The following is a 21475-nucleotide window of genomic DNA, read 5'->3' on the forward strand; positions in this document are numbered from 1 at the left end:
TTCCACCTTTACCATCAGAAACAGCTAACATTGTTTTTATGATATAGTGTCCATGCAACTATTCTTTTCCAGTGGCTTTGTTATGCATATATATTACCATAGAAGCTAATGCCGAGCAAAATGAACTACAAGATATGGAAACAGAGGCTTTTTTATTAGCTTGCTGTTTTTAATGTAGTATGTGATTTCTATTTTGCTTTGGGTTTTCTCCCTATAGTTTAATCCCTGCTGTATTTGATTTTGGTGCCCTGTATTTTGTGTATACATTTACCTTAATTAGGGAATGAAAGAGGAAAAACAAAATGGTGAGAAAAAAGACAAAAGGCAAACCAATGCAATAGCAATGCTCACAAGACAATATAGGGGAAATGTACATAACAACTTGTGAGAGGTATTGAGGAAAAGGAAAACTGTGAGAAAAATGAGGGAGGAGGTAAGAAGTATGAAAAGTTATGAATTAAGTACTTTAAAATTACTGACAGGATCATTGCAAGATAATGTTAAAGCATGCATAGATGCCTCACCAGCAGCCATTCAAGGAATGGCACATGCTGCAGCAATGAAAGGAGAACCCTTCAGTGCTTATGTACAAAAATTACATAAGAAATGACCTCAGGCCAGAAATGGGGTCTGTTTCTCATGTGACCAGTCAGAACACATGAGTAAAGATTGTCAACAAAAGCAAAATAAACCTAGTAACAATAAAAAGGGTAAAGCGCCTGGACTTTGTCCACAATGAAATAAAGGCAATCATTGGAAAAATGAGTGTAGATCAAAATATCATAAGGATAGAATTCTCCTAACAGAAGAAAAGGAGACAAAAAACAAGAAGAGGGGTGCTCCCTCAGCCCCGTAAACGAAAGAGGGGAAACACCTACTGTTACACAAAAATCCCCTAAGGGATCAGTTCCATTAAATCTCTTGTCACCTTCATTTGCAGTATGGGATTTGCCAAGAGCTACTCCAGGAAGTGCAGGGTTAGATCTGGCAGCAAAAAAGAGATTACATTGTCTCTATCATGTATGGTATTCAGCTAATAAACACTCAAGTTTACAGTCTTGTAATTGAAGGAACTGTGGGCTTGATAATTGGTAGAAGCTCAAATTATAACAAAACTTTGAGATATTACCTGGAGTAGTTGATGCAGATTATCAAGGGGAAATTAAAGTAACGGTAAGGTTTTTAAAAGAAAATATGTAAATACATATGGATCAAAGATTATCTCAAATCTTAATTTTAAATTATGTCCATCTTCGAAATGAAATCCTAAAACAAGATCGAGGTACAGGAGGTTTCAGTTCCACAGAAACTGTGGCCTGGGTACAATCTATTTCTAAGGATGGACCCATGAAAACCAAAAAAGTGGATACAAAGCCTGTTAAAGGTCTCGTGGACACAGGGTCAGACCCAACATTTATTGCAGGAAAAGACTCGCCCTCCTCCTGGCCAATTATGAAGACAGAATCTACATTAATGGGATTGGATATGGCTAACAATGTTGCTCAAACTTCAAAATTTTTAAAGTGGGAGTGTGAAAATAGATTTGGAAACTTTCAACCTTATATTATATCTTCTTTGCCCTTACATTATGGGGCAGAGACATTATGCAAAACATGGAACTAAAATTAGTTACCGCAGATTACATTAGTGTACAAAATTTTTCATAGGGGCCGCTGATGAGAAGTTTGCTGATGCAATATCATGGAAAAATGATCAGCCAGTGTGGTTTGATCAGTGGTCCCTAACTCAAGAGAAGATACAGGCTGTAGAACAATTGGTAAATGAGCAAATACAGAAAGGATATTTAGAGGAATCCAATAGCCCTTGGAATACTCCAGTTTTTGTAATTAAAAAAAATCTGGGTAATGGAGGTTGTTACAAGACCTCACAGCCATTAATAACACCATGTATGACATGGGGACTCTTCAGCCAAGACTTCCATCTCCTGTGGCTCTTCCTAAAGGAGATTATATAATAATCATTTATTTTCAGGATTTTTCCTACAATAAAATTGGATCCTAATGATTTTCAAAGATTTGCATTTCGTGTGCCCTCATGTAATTGGAAAAGGCCCTGGCAGAGATATCAGTGGAAGGTCTTGCCACAAGGCATGAAAAATTCTCCTACATTGTGTCAAAAATTTGTGGATTAAGCTTTACAAAAAACTAGGGAAGAGTTTTCTAATGCTTATATTATTCATTATATGGAAGATATTTTAATAGCTGCTGAAAGTAAACATTTAACAGAACAAATTTTAACAATTAACCATTGAGCAATTAAACAACTTTGGTTTGCTTATTTTTCCAGATAAAATTCAACATAATAAACCTTTAAATTATTTAGGAAAAATAATACATCATGTCACAAAAATGAGTATTAGGCTAGATAAATGAAAAACATTAAATGATTTTCAAAAATTACTAGGAAACATAAATTGGGTTAGACCCTACTTGAAAATTATCACAGGAGAATTACACCCATTGTCTGAAGCCCTAAAAGGTGATTCTAATCTTAACTCTAAGAGACGATTCACTCCAATAATGTTAGAAAAATTTCATTGGTGGAATAAAAGTTACAAGCAAAAGTGGTCCAATTGGACTATAATAATGACTGGGATTTTATAATATTAAAGACATCTTATACCCATACAAGATGTTTATGGCAAGATGCATTCCTGGAATGGCTTCACTTGCCTCACAGTCAGACAAGAATGATAGCTTCTTTTGTATATTTGTGCAGCCAACTCATTGCCAAGGCAAGGAGTAGGTGCCTAGAGTTATTTGAGAAAGAAATGAATAATATAATTATACCTTATTATAAAAAACAATTAAAATATTATTACAGAATGATGAGAATTGGGGATTAGCATTATTAAATTATACAGGACAAAAAAAATTTCATGTTCCTCAACATCCTTTATTAAAATTTGTGGAAGAGATAAAAACCATTTTCCGTTAGTGGTAAGAACACCTTTAGAAGGAGCTCTAACAGTTTTTACTGATGGGTTCTCAAATGGAACTTCGGTGGTATACATTCCAGACCACTTCCCCATTACTAAAAGGGCATCCGACATTTCAGAGCAACAGGCGGAAATTATTGCTGTAATTTTAGCTTTAACCATATTTCCCCAGCAGCCTAACATTTACACAGACTGTAAGCATGTGGTTAACTTATTTCCCGCCATAGAGACAGCTCTTTTATCATGACAATAAAAAATTATAGACTTGTTACATCAGTTACAAAAATTAATTCAACTTAGAAAAGAAAAATTATTTATTGAACACATAAGAGACATACAAATTTACCAGGTCTTCTTTCATTTGGAAATATGATGGCTGACCTATTAACTAGAGAAACCATCATGCTTTATTTGTAATTAATCACAAACCCAGGGGAAAAAAAAAACAACAGAAGATGCAAATGAAGAAAGCGATGCAAAAGCTCAAAATTCTTCACCTTTCTCCTGAACAGGCGAAGACAACAAAAGAAGCCCAACCACCAACCTGGGAACTAATTAAGAAGCTCAGCCATTCTGCGGAGGAGATTGTTGTTTCTACAGGAAAGACTATCACTGTTGAAAATATGTTTCTTGCTATGCTTGCCATTATTGCTGTGCAGGCAGTGTCTGTTTCAGGAGAACAATACTGGACTTATGTTCCTAATCCTCCTCTTCTACATCCCGTGGGATGGGAGGGATAAGGATATAATACAGGTAATGACAAATAATAGTGACCTGCTAGGGGGTTTGGAGGACTATTCTAATTCTCATATGATTTCTCAAACAATTAATTATGAAGGAATGACAGATACCACTCCAATTTGCATAACGCTATCAGGAGAAAATCTCCCCGGGTGTTTGCCTATAAACTATAGAACTTTTTTTTTTTTGAATTGTAAAGATGCTATACAGAGGGTTACAGTTACATGAGTGAGGTAATGAGTACACTTCCTATTGAGCATTGTTACCTCCTCCATTGTTTTCCTCCTACCATCCCTTCCCTCCCTACCTTCCCCGAGGTTCTTTTTTTTTTTATTGGGATTAAGTGATTACATAATTTCCCATATTTCACAGTATTATGGAATAATGATGCTCATTTAAAGTCATAGGTTCATTCTAACTTTCCTGGAGCAAATTGTCTATCACAGTCTGTAACATATAACGGTGTTCACATGTTATACACCATACATGTGATCAGCAGCATGGGTTATTTAGTAGTGGTTCGACCAGATGTGTGGGAGTTCTTTGTTTCTTAAGTCCTGTTGGTTTTGTCGTATAACCTAACATTTTGGATTTAGCATACACTTATCAGGGAGACCATGTACCATTTGTCTCATCGTTCTTGGCTTACCTTGCTCAACATGATTCCTTCTAGCTCCATCCATTTCCCTGCAAATGCCATTATTTTGTCATTTCTAATGGCTGCATAATACTCCATTGTGTATAGATACCACAATTTTTGGATCCATTCATCCGTGGTGGGGCATCTGGATTGTTTACATATCCTAGCTATTGTGAATAGTGCTGCAATAAACATGGAGGTGCATGTGTCCGTTGTTCAGGGTAGATGCCTAGAAGTGGTATGACTGGGTCGTAAGGGAGGTCAATCTTTAGCTTTCTAAGGACCCTCCAGACTGCTTTCCAAAGTGGTTGTATAAGTGTACATTCCCACCAGCAATGTAATAGGGTTCCTCTTTCTCCACATCCCCTCCAGCATTTGTCGTTGGCTGATTTGTGGATGTGGGACATTCTGACTGGGGTAAGGTGGTATCTCAGGGTTGTCTTTATTTGCATTTCCTTCACCACCAGGGATGATGAACATTTCCTCATGTGTTTCTTTGCCATTTTTATTTCTTCATTTGAGAAGTCCCTCTTTAGTTCCCTTGCCCATTTAGCAATTGGTTTGTTAGGTTTGGGAGGGATTAGTTTCTTGAGTTCCCTGTATATACAGGATATTAACCCCTTGTCTGATATATTGCTGGTAAATATTTTTTGCCAATTAGTTGGTTGTCTTTCTAGCTTAGTTGCGATAGATTTAGCTGTGCAGAAGCTTTTTTATTTTAAGGTAGTCCCATTTGTCGAGTCTCTCTCCAACTTGTTGTGACCCTGGGACTCTGTTCAAGAAGTTCCTTCCTGTGCCTATTAGTTCATGCGTTTCTCCTACTCTGTCCTGCAGTAGTTTCAGAGATTCAGGTTTAATGTTAAGGTCTTTAATCCATTTTGAGTTGATGTTGGTGCATGGTGATAGGCTGGGGTCCACTTTTAGTTTTCTGCATGTGGCCACCCAGTTTTCCCAGCACCAGTGGTTGAAGAGGCTGTGTTTCTTCCATTGTATGTCTTTGGCTCCTTTGTCGAATATCAGCTGGCTGTAGGCCTGTGGATTTATTTCTGGATCTTCTATTCTGTTCCATTGGTCTTCGGGTCTGTTTTTGTGCCAGTACCATGCTGTCTTTGTTATTATAGCTCTGTAGTAGAGTTTGAAGTTCGGCATGGATAGCCCTCCCATATTGTCTTTATCCCCTAGAATTGTTTTGGCTAGTCTAGGTCTTTTGTTGTTCCATATGAATTTTTGGACTGTTTTCTGTATTTCAGTGATGTATGTCATTGGGATTTTAATAGGAATTGCATTGAATTTGTATATTAGTTTTGGAAGTATTACCATCTTTACTATATTAAGTCAGCCTATCCAAGAGCATGGGAGGTCTTTAAATTTCCTAGTGTCTTCTGAAATTTCTTTCTTTAACTTTTTATAGTTTTCATTAAATAGTTCTTTTACACCTTTGGTTAGGTTAATTCCTAAATATTTTATTTTTTGGGAGGTTATTGTGAATGGGGATGCTCCCTTTATTTCCCTCTCTTCTTGTACATTGTCAGTATACAGGAAGGCCACTGATTTTTGTGGGTTTATTTTGTATCCTGCTATTTTGCCGAAGTGATTAATGATTTCTAAGAGTTTGTGGAGGGAGTTTTTTGGATCGTGACGGTATAGTATGTCGTCTACAAAAAGTGGTAGTTTAACTTCTTCTTTCCCTATGCGGATCCCTTTAATGTCTATTTCTTGCCTTATTAACCGGGCTAAGGGTTCCAGGACTATATTGAAGAGGAGTGGAGAGAGTGGGCATCCATGCCCTGTTCCTGATTTTAGGAGAATTGGTTGTAGCTTTTCCCCATTAAGTATAATATTGGCTATTGGTCTGTCATAAATGGCTTTTATTGTTTTTAGAAATGTTCCTTCTATTCCTATTTTCTCCAGAGCTTTTAGCATGAATGAATGTTGAATTTTATCAAAGGCCTTTTCTGCATCTGTGGCGATAATCATGTGATTCTTCACCTTGGCTCTGTCGATGTGTTGGATTACATTTATTGACTTATGTATGTTAAACCATCCATGAGTCTCTGGGATGAAGCCTACCTGTTCATAGTGTATAATTTTTTTATCTTGTTCAATAGGTGTTGCATTCCCTTGCTCTGGAATTCCTCACCTTCTTTCACTCCAATTATACGAAGGTTAAATTTCTTGGCATTATCTGCTTGGTCTTGAATTTTCCTTTGGTTTAATTTGAGTGATTTTTCCATATCTGTCACTTTTTGGTCCAGTTGGTGTATTCTGTCTTCTGTATCTGACACTCTACCTTCCATTTCATTCGCCTCACCTCAGCTCATCACTCCCCACCAACCCTAGCACTTGCTCAGGGGATCGAATCTCCCCTCAGCTCCACTACTAGAGGAGACACTCCTCCAAGCCTTTCCACTCCACATATCAAGAACGTGCACAGTGACTGAGTGAGAGAGAGAGAGAGAGAGAAAGAAAGAGAGAGAGCCTGAGAGACTGAGATACTGAGAGATACTCAGACTCAAGGACTCAGAACATAGCATCCTTTGAGAAGACTCAGCACACAGCATACTTCAAAAAACAGCACAAAGTACCCTGAGTAATAGACTCAGCACAATGTGCCCTTTGAAGGACTTAGCATATAGTAGCCTTTGGGATGATTCAGCACACAGCACCCTTTGAATGAGGGAGTCCATAGCACGCAGTGTATAGGACTCAGTGCATGGCACGCTTTGAAAAACTCAGCACGTAGCACTCTTTCCCAGGACTCAGCAAATAGCACCCTGTGTTAAGACTCCATACACACCACACTTTGAAGGGCTGAGTATGTAGCACCCTGTGTAAAACACTCAGTGTCCAGCACCCTTTTAAAAATTCAGCACATAGCATAGTTTTGAAGGACTCTGCACATAACACCTTGTGGAAGAACTCAGCACACAGCACCATTTGAAAATCAGTACAGAGCAAACAGTCTACAGGACTCGGCAGACAGCACTCTCCTCATTCTTCTCTTCTCAAGGATGCAGCATATTGCACCCATTGGGATAACTCAGCACACAGCCTTCTTTATTGGAGGCTTGTTTTTCCTTTGAAAACAATTTATTCTTTGTGATAAGCGTAACATAGCCCTCTTCCCTGGCCACCAATAGGCCACTAGATGCCCCTTGAATTTGGGCCACCTCCCAGAAGCCTTTGCCCTACCCAAACCGCAGTTTACCATTACCATGACCCAGCAGATGTAGGCCTGAGAGAAGGCCACTTGGCCACCTACATATGTTGGCTGCTGAGGCCTTGAAGAGTCATGTCACATAGTCATCATCTGCATCACTCTACAGAAGAAAGGGAGGGAGTGCTCCTCACCTGAGCCCATGAGCTGTGGGTGTCTCTAGATGTGGGGCAGCCGTGGCAGGATGTGCTTTGTGGGGGAGTCCTCTATGGGGTTGGGAACCTCGATCTCTCCTCTTGCAGTTTCCACACTGTGTTGAAGTGGTAATTCTTCAAAACTTTTCTGCTCCCCCCTCATTTCGCCCGCCCTGGAGCATGGAGGCATCCAAAGCGGCGGCAGCGACAGGAGGCTCAGCCTGTGCTGGCATCTGGAGCCCGTTGTCCATGTCTTCCCCTGTGAGGAGTGACAGCGGGTCCTGCAGCTCTCTCCTCTTCTCCATCTTCTCCTAGGACAGTTGGTACACACGCTCAGGTTTCTTCTGACACAGCTCAGCCAGAATGAACATCTGCTCTTTACATGCCACGAGGGACTCCTCAACAGTGCAATGTGTGCCGAGCTGGCTGTATCTATGTTGAGGATCACCCGCTGGACTATGGAAGTCCATCTCATCAGGCAGGTCGTGGACAAAGTATATTTTCTTCTCGGACACCCAGGTGTCCCTCTTCCCATCCCCACACAGGCTGTGGTGCCAGCTCATGGGATGGAGGGCCTGTGGCTCAAGCTTTCTCTGGCACTTGAGCTGCCAGGTGAACCGGTTGCCCACAGCAGGCCTGCCACTCCCACTACAGGAGTTTCCCCCTGTGGATTTCAGCCACTAAGAGTGCTCACAAATCCACATCCCTATCAATTTGGGGAATGTCTCCATCCTCTGCAATGTTCATGTGTATGGGGGGAGTCGACTCCTCAACTTTTGCTTCTCCAGGGTTTTTGACTTCCCTTTCCCCAGGGAAAGCCAGGAAGCTCAGCTGGGCCTGCCGCCCCTCTTCCTGTGGTCTGATTGCTTTCAAGCACTTGAGAGTGTCCTGCCACTTTGGTGGCACCACCTAGTCTCCCCAGTTGGTCGGGCCGTGCACTTGCTTCAGCTGCTACAGGTGTTGGGTCTGCCTCTCTAGGTGCTGCTGCAGGGCCTCCTTCTTGGAGCTCAGCCGCTAATTGGAGATGCTGTGCTGTTCACAGGTGGCTCTGAGCTCCTGCAGCTGGGCCAGAGACTGTTCCTGCTGGTCCTGAGATGCTTGGCTTTCTTTCTATCTCAGCCACTTCTTTCCATTCCTCTATCTTCTCCTCTGTGTGGACCAGCTGTTCCCGCAGGTGTTTCTTCACCTGCTGCTCTGTGTCCAGGATGCTCCCAAGCTCCTCCTTCTCACCGCTCACCCTGTGGAGAGCATCCCTCAGCAGGGCCAGCTGCTCCTCCAGCTGTCCGTCACACATATGTGCGCATCATAGGGTTTCAGGGATCTCCTGCCAATCCTTGGCCTTCTCCTCCAGTCTCCACCATTGCTACTGCTGCTCCGGGTTCTGGAGACGGAGCCTCTGGTTTTCCTGGACCTGGATGTGAAGTTATTCCTCCTGGTTTTTCAACTCCATGTGCGTGCAGTAGGCATGGGCCTGCAACTGTCACTCGACCTGAGATGGGCCATAGTTCCTCCAGCCTGTTCTCTAGGCCAAACACCTGCCTCGCCCCTCTCCCTTTTGCTCCTTCTCCTCTGTCAGTTCGTTCATCCACTGGGTCAGCAGCCGGGCCTCCTCCTTCCACGTGGACCTCTCAATGCTCAGGTCTTCTGTGAAGATGTCTCTCTCTAGATTCACTGTGCTCACCAGTCAGCTCAAGTTGTCCAGAAGTCTCTTCAGTACCTCATGCCCACCAGTGCTTGTTGGAACTTGCAGATTCCTTTCTTCCTGTTGTCCAGAGCACTTCCAGCTCCTCCTATACTTTTGAGTTTACTTGCTCCAGGTAATCAAAGATTCTGGCCTTTTCCTTGAGCAGAAGGTTCACATCATGCAGCTGTTCAGAGAATATTTCAGTCTCATTCTGTGATCATTGACCACAGAAGCCGACATCTTCAGCTCTCCCATGCACTGCCATTTTTTCTGCCACAGCTAGGATTCCAACTCAGATATGGGTAACACTATAGCACTGTGGGTGAAGGGGAAGATCACCATCCTTGAAGACTACAAGGTCAGGTCTGCTCCCAGGGCCTGAATTGAAGCCCCCGCATTGGCAAAATTCATATACCCACCTATTTCAAACATATGATCTTTATTTAAATACATGTCTGGAATGCATCATGTGTTCACTGTAGTTATTCTTTTTATTGTGTATCTTAGTCAGGGATGCATTTTGTATTTTATTGATTATGATGAGAGATATAACTGTGCTGGCAGGGATGAGAACTAATTCCCATGTCTGTAACATTGCTTAAGCCTTCTGCATCCTAGCTGAGACCCAGAATTTTCACAGGGCAGGAAAACACGTGGATGTATTGGATTCTCACATCTGCATTCCGCTTTTGGCACTGTTGTGGTTGGAACTTAGAGCTTAGCAAACACAACAGGAGAAAGGGTCAAGGTGAGGATACCATGCTGAGAGCTAAAAAGTAACTAAGCTGTTCCCAGGACCTGAGATTGAGCCCCAGGAGTGGCAGAGGGAGAGCACAATACTCATCCCTTCATAAGCTGAAGGTAGTCTGCATATTTGCATACATTAGGAGAGATGGCGACCTGTGATGGAATCCAATATACCCCATGACTACCGATTCTTGGATCTTCCCCGATGCCTCCATTTCATGACTGTGATGATTATGGTCAAGCTTCATCAACTCTTCATTGAAAATAATCTATACACAATGAGTCTTGCTTATCATTTCCTAGGTGCATCCTGCAAAAAGTACTCATTCACAGATGAGATTGATCAAATTCCACGACCCTTCCAAGTGCTGGAAAAGAGTATCTCAGGATCTCCTGCCATTCCCTCAATGGAGGGGGACTGACTTGGATTCGACCTTGAGGTCTCCGATACCCCGATGCCCTTGGGCTTCCGCGAGAGCCAGCAGACCTTCAGCCACTCCAGGTCACCTTCACTCTGCAGGCCGCTGAGTTCGGACCCAGCATGATCACCATGCAAAGGAAAATGAACATAAAAGTGCCAGGTGGAACTTCCTGCAACTTTTCTTTTCCCTTCGCGGCTATTTTTTTTGTTCCTGCAAGCCCTGGGGTCCTAGGATCCGATGATGGGTTGTAGGTCCAGAGGTTGCAGCCTAAGATGTTCGGAACTGATCAGAGTTGCCACAACTTGAGTTCAACCTCTGACTCTGTTAAAAAAAATTATGAAGGAAGCACCCTAGTCCGAATACTCCCCATTTTACTGCCAGAGCTGGGATTAAAACTCAGGTCTGGGTAACTCTGTTGCACTGTGGAAGAAGGGGAACATCACCTTCCTTGAAGACTACATGTTCAGGCCTGATCCCAGTGCCTGAATTAAAGCCCAACACTGACAAAAATCATATGCCTACCTATTTTACACATAGGATCTCTATTTACATACATGTGTGGAATGCATCATGCTTTCAGTTTAGTTATTTATTTTGTTGTGTGTATAAGTCAGAGATGAATTTGGTATGTTATTGAGTGTGATGATAGATATAAATGTGCTGACATGCATGACAACATATTCGTATGTCTATAGAGTAGCATATGCCTTGTCCATCCTAGATGAGACCCAGGACATTCACAGGACTGGAAAGGAGGTGAACTGATGTACTGCTCACATCAGGATTCATGTTTTGACAGTGTTACGATTTGAACTCAGGACCTAGCAGGCCGAATTGGTGAAAGGGTCAAGGTGAGGACACTGGAATGTGATCAACTGAGGAGCTAGACCATTTCCAGGACCTGACATTGAGCACCAGGGAGGGCCAGGATGATCATAAATTCATAATTTAAACATAGGACCTCTATTGATATACATGTGTAGACAGCATCTTGTGTTCAGTGCACTTCTCCTTAATTTGTGTCTAATTCATGGAGGTATTGTGTACTTTACTGAGTATGGTGCCAGGTATAACTGTGCTGACATGGATGTCAACCTGTTCTCATGGCTATAGATTTGCCTATATAGAATGTTCCATTCCTAGTTGAGAAGCAGGACTCTCACAGCACAGGAAAAGAGGAAGATCACTTGGCTTCTCACATCAGTATTCATCTTTTGACAGTTCTGGGATTTTAACTCAAGGCCTAGCAAACCAAAGTGATGAATGGGTCATGGTGAGTACAACATTCTGTGAGCCAATAGAGGGTTAGGTCCATCCCGGGACCTGAGATTGAGCCCTGCCCAGGCTGGCTTTGAACCATGATCCTCAGATCTCAGCCTCCGGAGTAGATAGGATTACAGGCATGAGCCACTGGTGCCCAGCACTAATATGATTTCTATGTACTCCTTTTTATGCCCCTGACACAAGTCTGTTTCATGTACTCATCACTGGTCACCTAGTCTTAAACAACTTTTTACAAAGTATATTTTTTCCACATAGTGTTTTCATATTGGTCCTCTCCATCAACAAATTACTGTTCCTTGTTAAGTGTGCAGAGGGAAGAGCTCAGACACAAATTCTAGTATCATTATTTACTCACTAAATTGACTGTTGGCCTTACATTTCTCATCTATAAATGGATGTAATCTACCAGAAATATTGAAGAATACTTTGCTTACTCCTAGAGGAAGAAAAAAGAAAAGTGAAGAGTCCTTACATTTTCCACCTTAGCTTACAAATAAGGAAAGAGTCAAATTCAGTTTGTTGGTATGAAGTCACAAATTGCTTCATGCAGAAATAAAAATAAATTTTACCTCCTCGCTCTAAGGGCTGTGTCTTTTTAAGGCAACCACAGATATGTAATTGATATTATGTAAAGTAGGTCATGTGTCTACATTTGTATTGAAGAACATACTCAACATATCTCTGAAAAACATTGGTTATTGAATAGTATGTATATGAGAAGTTACTTGAACTAATCACACTAGGTTGAAAACTAATCTTAGTCCATCAGAATTTTCTTATTGCTTTATGTGCTGCCAAGTGTGCTTCATAAATTTATACATAGATTTTCTTCAGTGAACTGGATAGAAACTAAAACCGACCAAGGATTTCTGCCTAATGAGTGAAGCATGCTTGTGGCATGTGTTGTTACCTTCTAGGGATATATAACTAAGCCACTGGCTATGTGGGTGGTGAAAGGCTTTCTCCTAAGTTCCCAAGGCTAGAACAAACAAGATCATTTGATAACAAAGCAGTCAGCTTATTATATTTTATCTATGTGGGATAATAAACGTGAAAATAAACAATTTTATTTATAAGAAAACAATACCACCAAGAAAAGTGAATATACATTAGAGAGACTACAAGAATAACATTAGGGATTTACTGTCTCACATGATTATGTGATTGTTATTTCTTGATATTGAAACTCTCCTATTGTTATTCTTTTTTTTTAATTTTATTTTGTTTTATTTGTGAACATACTGTACAGAGGAGTTACAATTACGTGGGCAGGATAATGCATACATTTCTTACCAAGCATTGCAGCCTCCTCCTTTGTTTACTGTTCACATCCCTTCCCAGCCTCCCCCCTCCCCCCAATCCCAATCCTTCTCTTCCCCCCCCCTGCACCGACATTGTAAAGGTAGTTTTGGACATGAAAACTTGTACTTCTCATTGTTGCAACAGGTCCACCTGTATCCTTAAACAACTGGTTTTTCCCCATCTCCTCCACAAGTTATACTGACATCAAATATAGTGAAAGCAGTGGTTATAATGTGGGGGAGGGATATACAAAGCAACAAAGAGATAATCTTATAAATGCATTAGAACCTCATGCATGAAAGAAAAAAAAACATTAAAGTACACATCTAAGGGTTCATTTTCCTGACATCACATTATCTGACCTTTTCCGCTTGACTCATACCTATACTAGATATTGCAAATAAGGGAAACCATGGGACCTATGCTTCTTTGGGCCTGGCTTACTTCACTTAATATAATTTTTTCCAAACCTTTCCATTTCCTAACAAATGGGGAAATGTCATTCTTTCTGATGGAGGCATAGAATTCCATTGTGTATATATACCACATTTTCTTGATCCATTCATCTACTGAGGGGCATCGGGGTTGGTTCCATATCTTAGCTATGGTAAATAATGCTGCAAAAAACATAGTTGTGCTGGTAGCTTTAGTGTGGTCTTGTTTGTAAACATTTGGGTAAATGCCCAAATGTGGGATTGCTGGGTCATAGGGGAGTTCTATGTGAAGTCTTTTGACAACCTCCCTACTGCTTCCTTATTGTATGTAATTCAACACTGTTTATTATTATGTATTCAATGTGGGAAATCTAAATTCAAAGATGTCTAAAATGTATTCCTTTTCAATTATAACATTGCCATTATCAAAGTCATTCTTATCATCATCTTCAACAAAATTATTATTAGGATCTTAAGTGCTAATTATTGAAAATCTGGTATGTGCCTATGATTTTGTATTATTTGTATTTTATTAATAATTTTATTATTACCACTGTGCATGCATCCGTGTTAAATTTTTGAATAAATAAGAAACAAAAAAACTAAATCATAACAGGTAGCTTGATTATGTGATTATAACAAATTATTGAACAGATTTTAGAAGCATTGCACATTTCTAACCAGTGTGAATTAACTTCCCCTCTTCCTGCCATTACAAACAAATATTTAAGGGTTTGAACAGAATTTTTCAATTAATATACTATAAATATTACTACTATATCATGTGTATATCTAAAATTACCTTAAAAATAATATGTTCGACTTTCTATTGAAACTTTAGTCATTTTACTCTAGGAAACTTTTGGAAAAATAGACTATATCTTTGAAATGAAAAGGGTAAAAAAATAGTAGCATAAAAATTTTAGAGGAAGTATATATATTCAGAAACATCTATATGTGTGTGTGTATAAATGTTATGTGTAGAAAGTCATACATTTTTAGAGGGAATTTGTCGTCATATATATATAAATTTATCTATAGAATTATGTGCATTATAGTGAAACAAACATCTTAAAACATAATTAAAATTAAAAAATCATCAAACCAAGTGCCAGTAACTCACGCCTGTAAATCTAGCTCCTCTGGGGGCTGAAATCTAACAATTGTTTTCACATCCAGCCCAAACAGAAAACTACAGTTGAGTTTCTTATTCTCCAATTAACCATTCAAAAACAGAAATTAGCCCTGTGATTCAGGTTGTGCAGTGCTGGCCTTGAGCACAAAAATGCTTAGGGACAATGCCCAGGACTTGCAAACAACAACAACAACAACATGTCTCACATTAATTTCACAAAAGCATTTTTTAACTGCTGTGCACATTTCTTAGAATCATGAATGTATGACCCTGGAAATGTTTAGGTAAAATTATAGAATATTTATGTCTATGTTAAAGACATGACTATTTAGATTGTTTAAGATATTTAGGTAATGATTAGAAATTAAGCATAATGATAGATAGGTAATAATTGGGACTGCTCTTTTATTCTGTTTTATGATAGTGATAAAATGATACTTGTAATGATTATATAAAATTACTCTTGCTTGGTATTTGAATTATAATAAGTGAAGATTTTTATTGTGAAAATACTCTACAAAGGGGTTATGATTACATGAGCAAGGTAGTGAATATATTTCTTTTCAAGCATTGTTGCCTCCTCCTTTGTTTCCTCTTCACATCCCTTTCACCTCCCCCCCCACACTCATCCCCACTCCCTCCCTCCCCCATTCCCTGGCCAAAGTTGTAATGTTCGTTTTTCTACATAACAAAAAACAACTCCAGTTTTCACTGTATTATAGTTGGTATAATTTGAATAGGGTTAGAGAAAAAACAAATTGTTTAAATAGGAATACAGGTGGAACTATTGCGACAATGAAATATACAAGTCGTTATGTTGAAAATTGAACTTTACAATTTTGGTGGGGGGGAGTGGATTGGGTAAGGTGAGTCTGGGAAGTGATGGGATGCAGAAACAAAGGAGGAGGCAATAATGCTTGATAAGAAATGTACTCATTATCTTGTCCATGTAATTGTAAACCACCTGTACTGCATTTCCACAATAAAAAAATACCTCTCAGTACTATCTCTCAACATTACCGGATTTAACTCTCCAATTAAGAGACGTAGATTGTCTAGTTGGATTAAAAAACAAAATCCTTCCATCTGCTGCCTTCAGGAGTCACAACTTGCCAATAAAAACAAACACATTTTGAAAGTGCAAGACTGGAACAAAATCTACCAAGCAAATGACCCCCATAAACAGGTGGGAGTTGCAATCCTAATATCAGATAAAATAGGCTTCAAATTAAAATTAGTGAGAAGAGAAAAAGAAGGTCACTACATACTAATTAATGGATTGCTCCTTCAGGAAAATATTACAATTCTAAATATCTATTTGCCAATCAATGGAGCACGCAAATTTATCCAAGAAACACTACTTTCCTTCAAAGCTCACGTAGATCCACAGACATTAATTGTTGGTGACTTTAACACACCACTATCCACACTAGATAGATCTACTCGGCAAAAACAATAAACTTCAGGCCTAAACAGCTCCAAGGATCAACTAGATTTAACAGACATCTAACGAATATTTCACACAGCAATATCAGAATACAACTTTGTCTCAGCAGCATATGCCACATTTTCAAAAACTGACCACATTTTGGGTCACAAAACAAAAGCATAAATTCAGAAACATTGAAGTTATACCTTGCATTCTTTCAGACCACAGGAAATAAAATTACAATTCAACGCCAAAAGCCACCAAAGAAAGTCCTGTAACACATGGATGCTGAACAACATAGTGTTGAATCACGAGTAAGTCATGTAAGAGATTAGAAAGGAAATTCAAATGTTCATGATATTCAACAAAAACCAGCAGACAAATTACCAGCTCCTCTGGTACACAGAAAAGTCAGTACTCAGGGGCAAGTTGGAGATATATGAAACCAACAATTTAATGAGCCATCTGAACCTCCTTGAAAAAGAGCAGCAAGATAAACACCAATCCAGTAGATGGAAAGAAATAATTAAAATTAAATCAGAATTAAATGAATTAGATTCCAAAAAAAATAGAAAGAATCAACAAAACAAAGAGTTGGTTCTTCTAAAACATTAACAAAATTGTAAGACCCTTAACAAATCTTATCAGAAAAAGAAGAAAAATCACCCAAATAAATAAACTCAGAGATGAGAATGGAAACATCACTAGAGAAACAACCAAGATTCAGAACATTATAAGGTTATACTTCTCAAAACTATGCTAATAAGTTTGAGAACTTGGCAAAAATGGACCTTTTCATAGCAAATATCGACATGCTGTTGAAACTAAACCGAGATGATTTAAACCATTTTAACAGGCCAATATCAAGCATTAAGATAGAAACAGCAATAAGAGAATCCCTATCTAAAAAAAATCCCAAGACCAGACAGATTTACATCAGAATTCTACAAGGCCTTCAACGCAGAGCTCACACCAATACTACTCCAACTCTTCAATGAAATTGAAAGCGAAAGTTCACTACAGAACTTATTCAATGAGGATATTAAAACCCTCATCCCAAAACCAGGCAGGGACTCATCAAAAAAGAGAAGTTTAAACACATTTCTTTGAAGAACATTGATGCAAAACTTCTCCACAAAATTTTGGTCAGTTGACTTCAACAATTCATCCAAAAAATAATACACCACAATCAAACAGGATTCCTTTCAGGGATGCAAAGTTGAGTCAATATATGCAAATCAATTAATATAATACATCGCAACAACAAGAGCAAGTATAAGAACCACATGGTTATCACAATTGTTTGAGAAAAAGCATTTGACAACATCCAACAATCCCTTTATGATGAAGGCTCTGGAAAAATTAGGAATCCAGGAAACATTCATAATAGAATAAAGGCTGTATATGACAAACCTACAACCAGCATTATACTTAATGGTGAAAAACTAAAGCCATTTCCTCTTAAATCAAGAAGGGGACAAAGGATTGCTGGGTCATAGGGAAGCTCTATGTGGAGTCTTTTGAGGAACCTCCATACTACTTTCCAAAGTGGTTGAACAAGTTTACACTCCGACCAACAATGCAGTCAGGTTCCCGTCTGTCCATATCCCCTCCAGAATCTGTTGTTATTAGAGTTCTTGATTTTAGCCATTCTAACTGGAGTGAGGTGGTATCTCAATGTTGTTTTAATTTGCATTTTTTTATGGCTAGGGAGGTTGAGCATTACTTAATATATCTATTGGCCATCCTTCTTTCCTCTTCAGAGAAGTTTCTCTTTAAGGTTTTAGCCCACTTATTTATTGGGCAGTTGTTTATTTGAAGATTTGTTGTTGGGGGATTTAATTTTTTGATTTCCAGGTATATTTTAGATATGAGACCCTTGCCCATTGTATGGCTAGTGAAGATCTTCTCCCAATCCGTGGGCTTTCTACTGATCTTGCTAACTATGACCTTTGCCATGCAGAAGCTCTGCAATTTCATGCAATCCCCTTTGTCCAACCTTTCTTTGATTTGTCGTGTTTCTGGGTCTCTATTAAGAATATTTCAGGCTATGCGGCATTTACCCAAATGTTCACAAACAAGACCACACTAAAACTACCAGCACGACTATGTTTATTGTAGCATTATTTACTATAGCTAAGATCTGGAACTAACCCAGATGCCCCTCAGTAGATGAATGGATCAAGAAAATGTGGTATATACACACAATGGAATTCTATGCCTCCATCATAAAGAATGATATTGCCCCATTTGTTAGGAAATGGAAAGCCTTGGAAAAAATTATATTAAGTGATGTAAGCCAGGCCCAAAGAAACATAGGTCCCATAGTTTCCCTTATTAGCAGTATCTAGTATATGTCTGAGTCAAACAGAAAAGATCAGATAATTTAATGTTAGGGAAATGAACCCTAAGGTATGTATTCAAATATTATTTTTTCCTTCATGCGATTGTTTCTAACACATTTGTAAAATTATTTCTTTGTTGCTTTGTATGTCCCTCCCCAACAGTATAACCCCTGCTTTCACTGTATTTGATGTCGGTATAATTTGTAGAGGGGAAGGGGAAAAACAATTCGTTTAAATAGGGATACAGGTGTACCCATTGCAACAATGAGACGTACAAGTCTTAATGTTGAAAATGAACTTTACAACTTTGGTGCCGGGGAGGGGGGAATTGGGTGGGGGCGGGGCGAGGATGCGTAGGGATGAGAAGTGGAAACAAATGAGGAGATTACAATGCTTGATAAGAAATGTATTCCTTATCTTACCCATGTAATTGTAACCCCTCTGTAAAGTATTTTCACAATAAAAAAAAAAGAAGGGGACAAGGATGTCCACTCTCTCCAGTTTTTTTCAATTTAGTATTAGAATGCCAAACTACAACAATAAGACAAGGTGCAAACATAAAATGTATCCAAATAGGGAAAGATTAATTAAAACTTGCCCTCTTTTTGATGACATGATCTTGTATTTAAAGAATCCCATGGAATCCACTCCCAAATTACTCATAATGATTCAAAACTTTGACAAAGTTGCCAGGTATAAAATTAACCCTCAAAGACAATGGCTTTTCTCTAATCCAACAATGAGAAAAGTGTGGCTAAAACCAGGATAACAATTCCATCTATAATAGCCCCCTCCCCCAAATAAAACACCTAGGAATTAACCAAAAAGGACCTTTATGATGGAAACTTTTTTTTTTGTCAGTCATGGGTCTTGAACTCTCTGCCTGGGTGCTGTCCCACAGGTCTTCAGCTCAAGGATAGCTCTCTATCACTTGAGGCACAGCAACACTTCCGGTTTTCTACTGGTTTATTGGAGATTAGAGTCACATGGACTTAACTTCACTGGCTAGCTTTGAACCATGATTGTGAGATCTCACACTCCTGAGTAGCTAGGATTACAGGCGTGAGCCACCAGTGCCCAGCTGATGAAAACTTTAAAAACCTGAAAAAGAAAACAAAACAGTACTTAGAAAGTGGAAAAAGCTCCCATGCTCCTGGATTGGAAGGATCCACATAATGAAAATTGCAATACTTGCCAAGGCTACTTACAAATTCAATGTGATACCTATAAATATTCCAACCTCATCTTTCAAGGAAGTAGAAGAGGCAATCCAAAAATTCATACAGAACAATAAAAGACCCTGAATAGCAAAAATGATAAAAAACAGAATGAAAAGTGCTGGAGGTATATCCATACCAAATTTCAAACTCTACTACAACACCATTGTAATCAAAACAGCTTGATACTGAAGACAAGAACAGACTTCAGGACCAATGGAATATAATTAAAAATCAAAAATTAACCTACAGACCTATAGCCATCTATTCTTCGATAATGGAGCTAAAAATTAGAATGGAAGAAAGACAGCTTCTTCAGTAAATGGTGCTGGCAAAACTGGTTAATCACTTGTAGAAAACTAAAGCTACATCCTTATATATCACCCTGCACAACAACCAACTCCAAATGCATCAAAGACCTGGAGTCAAAACAGACACTCTGAAAATATTACAGGATGGAATTGGAGAAACTCTAAGTCTCTTTGGCACAGGCCGAAATTTTCTTAAAAGAGACCCAAAAACACAATAAATAAAAGAAAGGTTGGACAAATGGGATTGCATGAAATTGCAGAGTTTCTGCATGGCAAAGGATGAAGCTAGCAAGGTCAATAGAATGCCCAAGGATTGGGAGAAGATCTTCACTAGCCATACAACGGACAAGGGTCTCATATCTAAAATATACCCAGAAATAAAAAAATTAAATCCCTTAACAACAAATCTTCACACACACAACTGCTCAATAAATAAGTGGGCTAAAACCTTAAAGAGAAACTTCTCTGAAGAGGAAAGAAGGATGGCCAGTAGACACATAAAGGAATGCTCAACCTCACTACCTATAAAATATATGCAAATCAAAACAACATTCAGATTCCACCTCACACCTGTTATTATGGGTATAATCAAGAACTCTAACAACAGATTCTGGATGGTATGTGGACAGAAGGGAACCCTACTTCATTGTTGGTGGGTGTGTAAACTTGTTCAACCACTTTGGAAAGTAGTATGGAGATTCCTCAAAAGACTCCACATAGAGCTGCCCTATTTCCCAGCAATCCCACTTTTGAGCATTTACCCAAATGATACAAACACGATTATTTTAAAGCTACCAGCACTACTGTGTTTCTTGCAGCATTATTTACGATAGGTAAGATATGGAACCAACCCAGATGCCCCTCAGTAGATGAATGGATTAAGAAACTGGTATATATACATAATGGAATTCTATGCCTCTATCAGAAAGAATTACATTGCCCCATTTCTTATGAAATAGAAAGACTTGGAAAAAATTAATTAAGTGAAGTAGGCCAGGCCCAATGAAACATAGGTCCTATGGTTTCCCTTATTTGCAGTAATGTATATTTGTGAGGCAAGCAGAAAAGGTCAGATAAGTTGATGTTAGGTGAAATGAACCCCAATATAAGTATTCAAATGTTTTTTTTTCTTTCTTGTGATTTTTTCTAACATTTATAAGATGATTTCTTGGTTGCTTTGTATGTCTCTCCCCCACAGTATAACTCCTGTTTTCACTGTATTTGATGTTGGTATAAATTGTGGAGGGGAAGGGAAAAAACAAATAGTTTAAATAGGGATACAGATGGACCCATTGCAACAATGAGCTATACAAGTCGTTATGTTGAAAAATGAACTTTACAACTTTGGCCTGGTGGAGAGTTAGGGGGAGACATGGTGGGGGCATGAGAATGGATGTGAAAGGGAAACAGAGGAAGAGGCAAGAATGCTTGATAAGAAATGTACTCATTACTTTGCTCATGTAATTGTAACCCC

General features: G+C 39.1%; 1 long non-coding RNA gene across 1 annotated transcript in view; it reads left to right on the forward strand.

The window, feature by feature from the left end:
• LOC138837902 (uncharacterized) overlaps nt 1-10938 on the forward strand; it is a 30665-nt gene extending 19727 nt beyond the window's left edge. The window contains exons 3-4 of the long non-coding RNA XR_011375498.1: nt 3472-3712; nt 10426-10938. This is a non-coding gene — a long non-coding RNA (uncharacterized lncRNA). The remainder of the gene's footprint in view (nt 1-3471; nt 3713-10425) is intronic.
• The last annotated feature ends 10537 nt before the right edge of the window (nt 10939-21475 follow it).

Source organism: Dipodomys merriami, unplaced genomic scaffold (assembly GCF_024711535.1).
Source record: "Dipodomys merriami isolate MVZ:Mamm:240054 unplaced genomic scaffold, mDipMer1.0.p SCAF_279, whole genome shotgun sequence".
NCBI lineage: Eukaryota > Metazoa > Chordata > Mammalia > Rodentia > Heteromyidae > Dipodomys > Dipodomys merriami.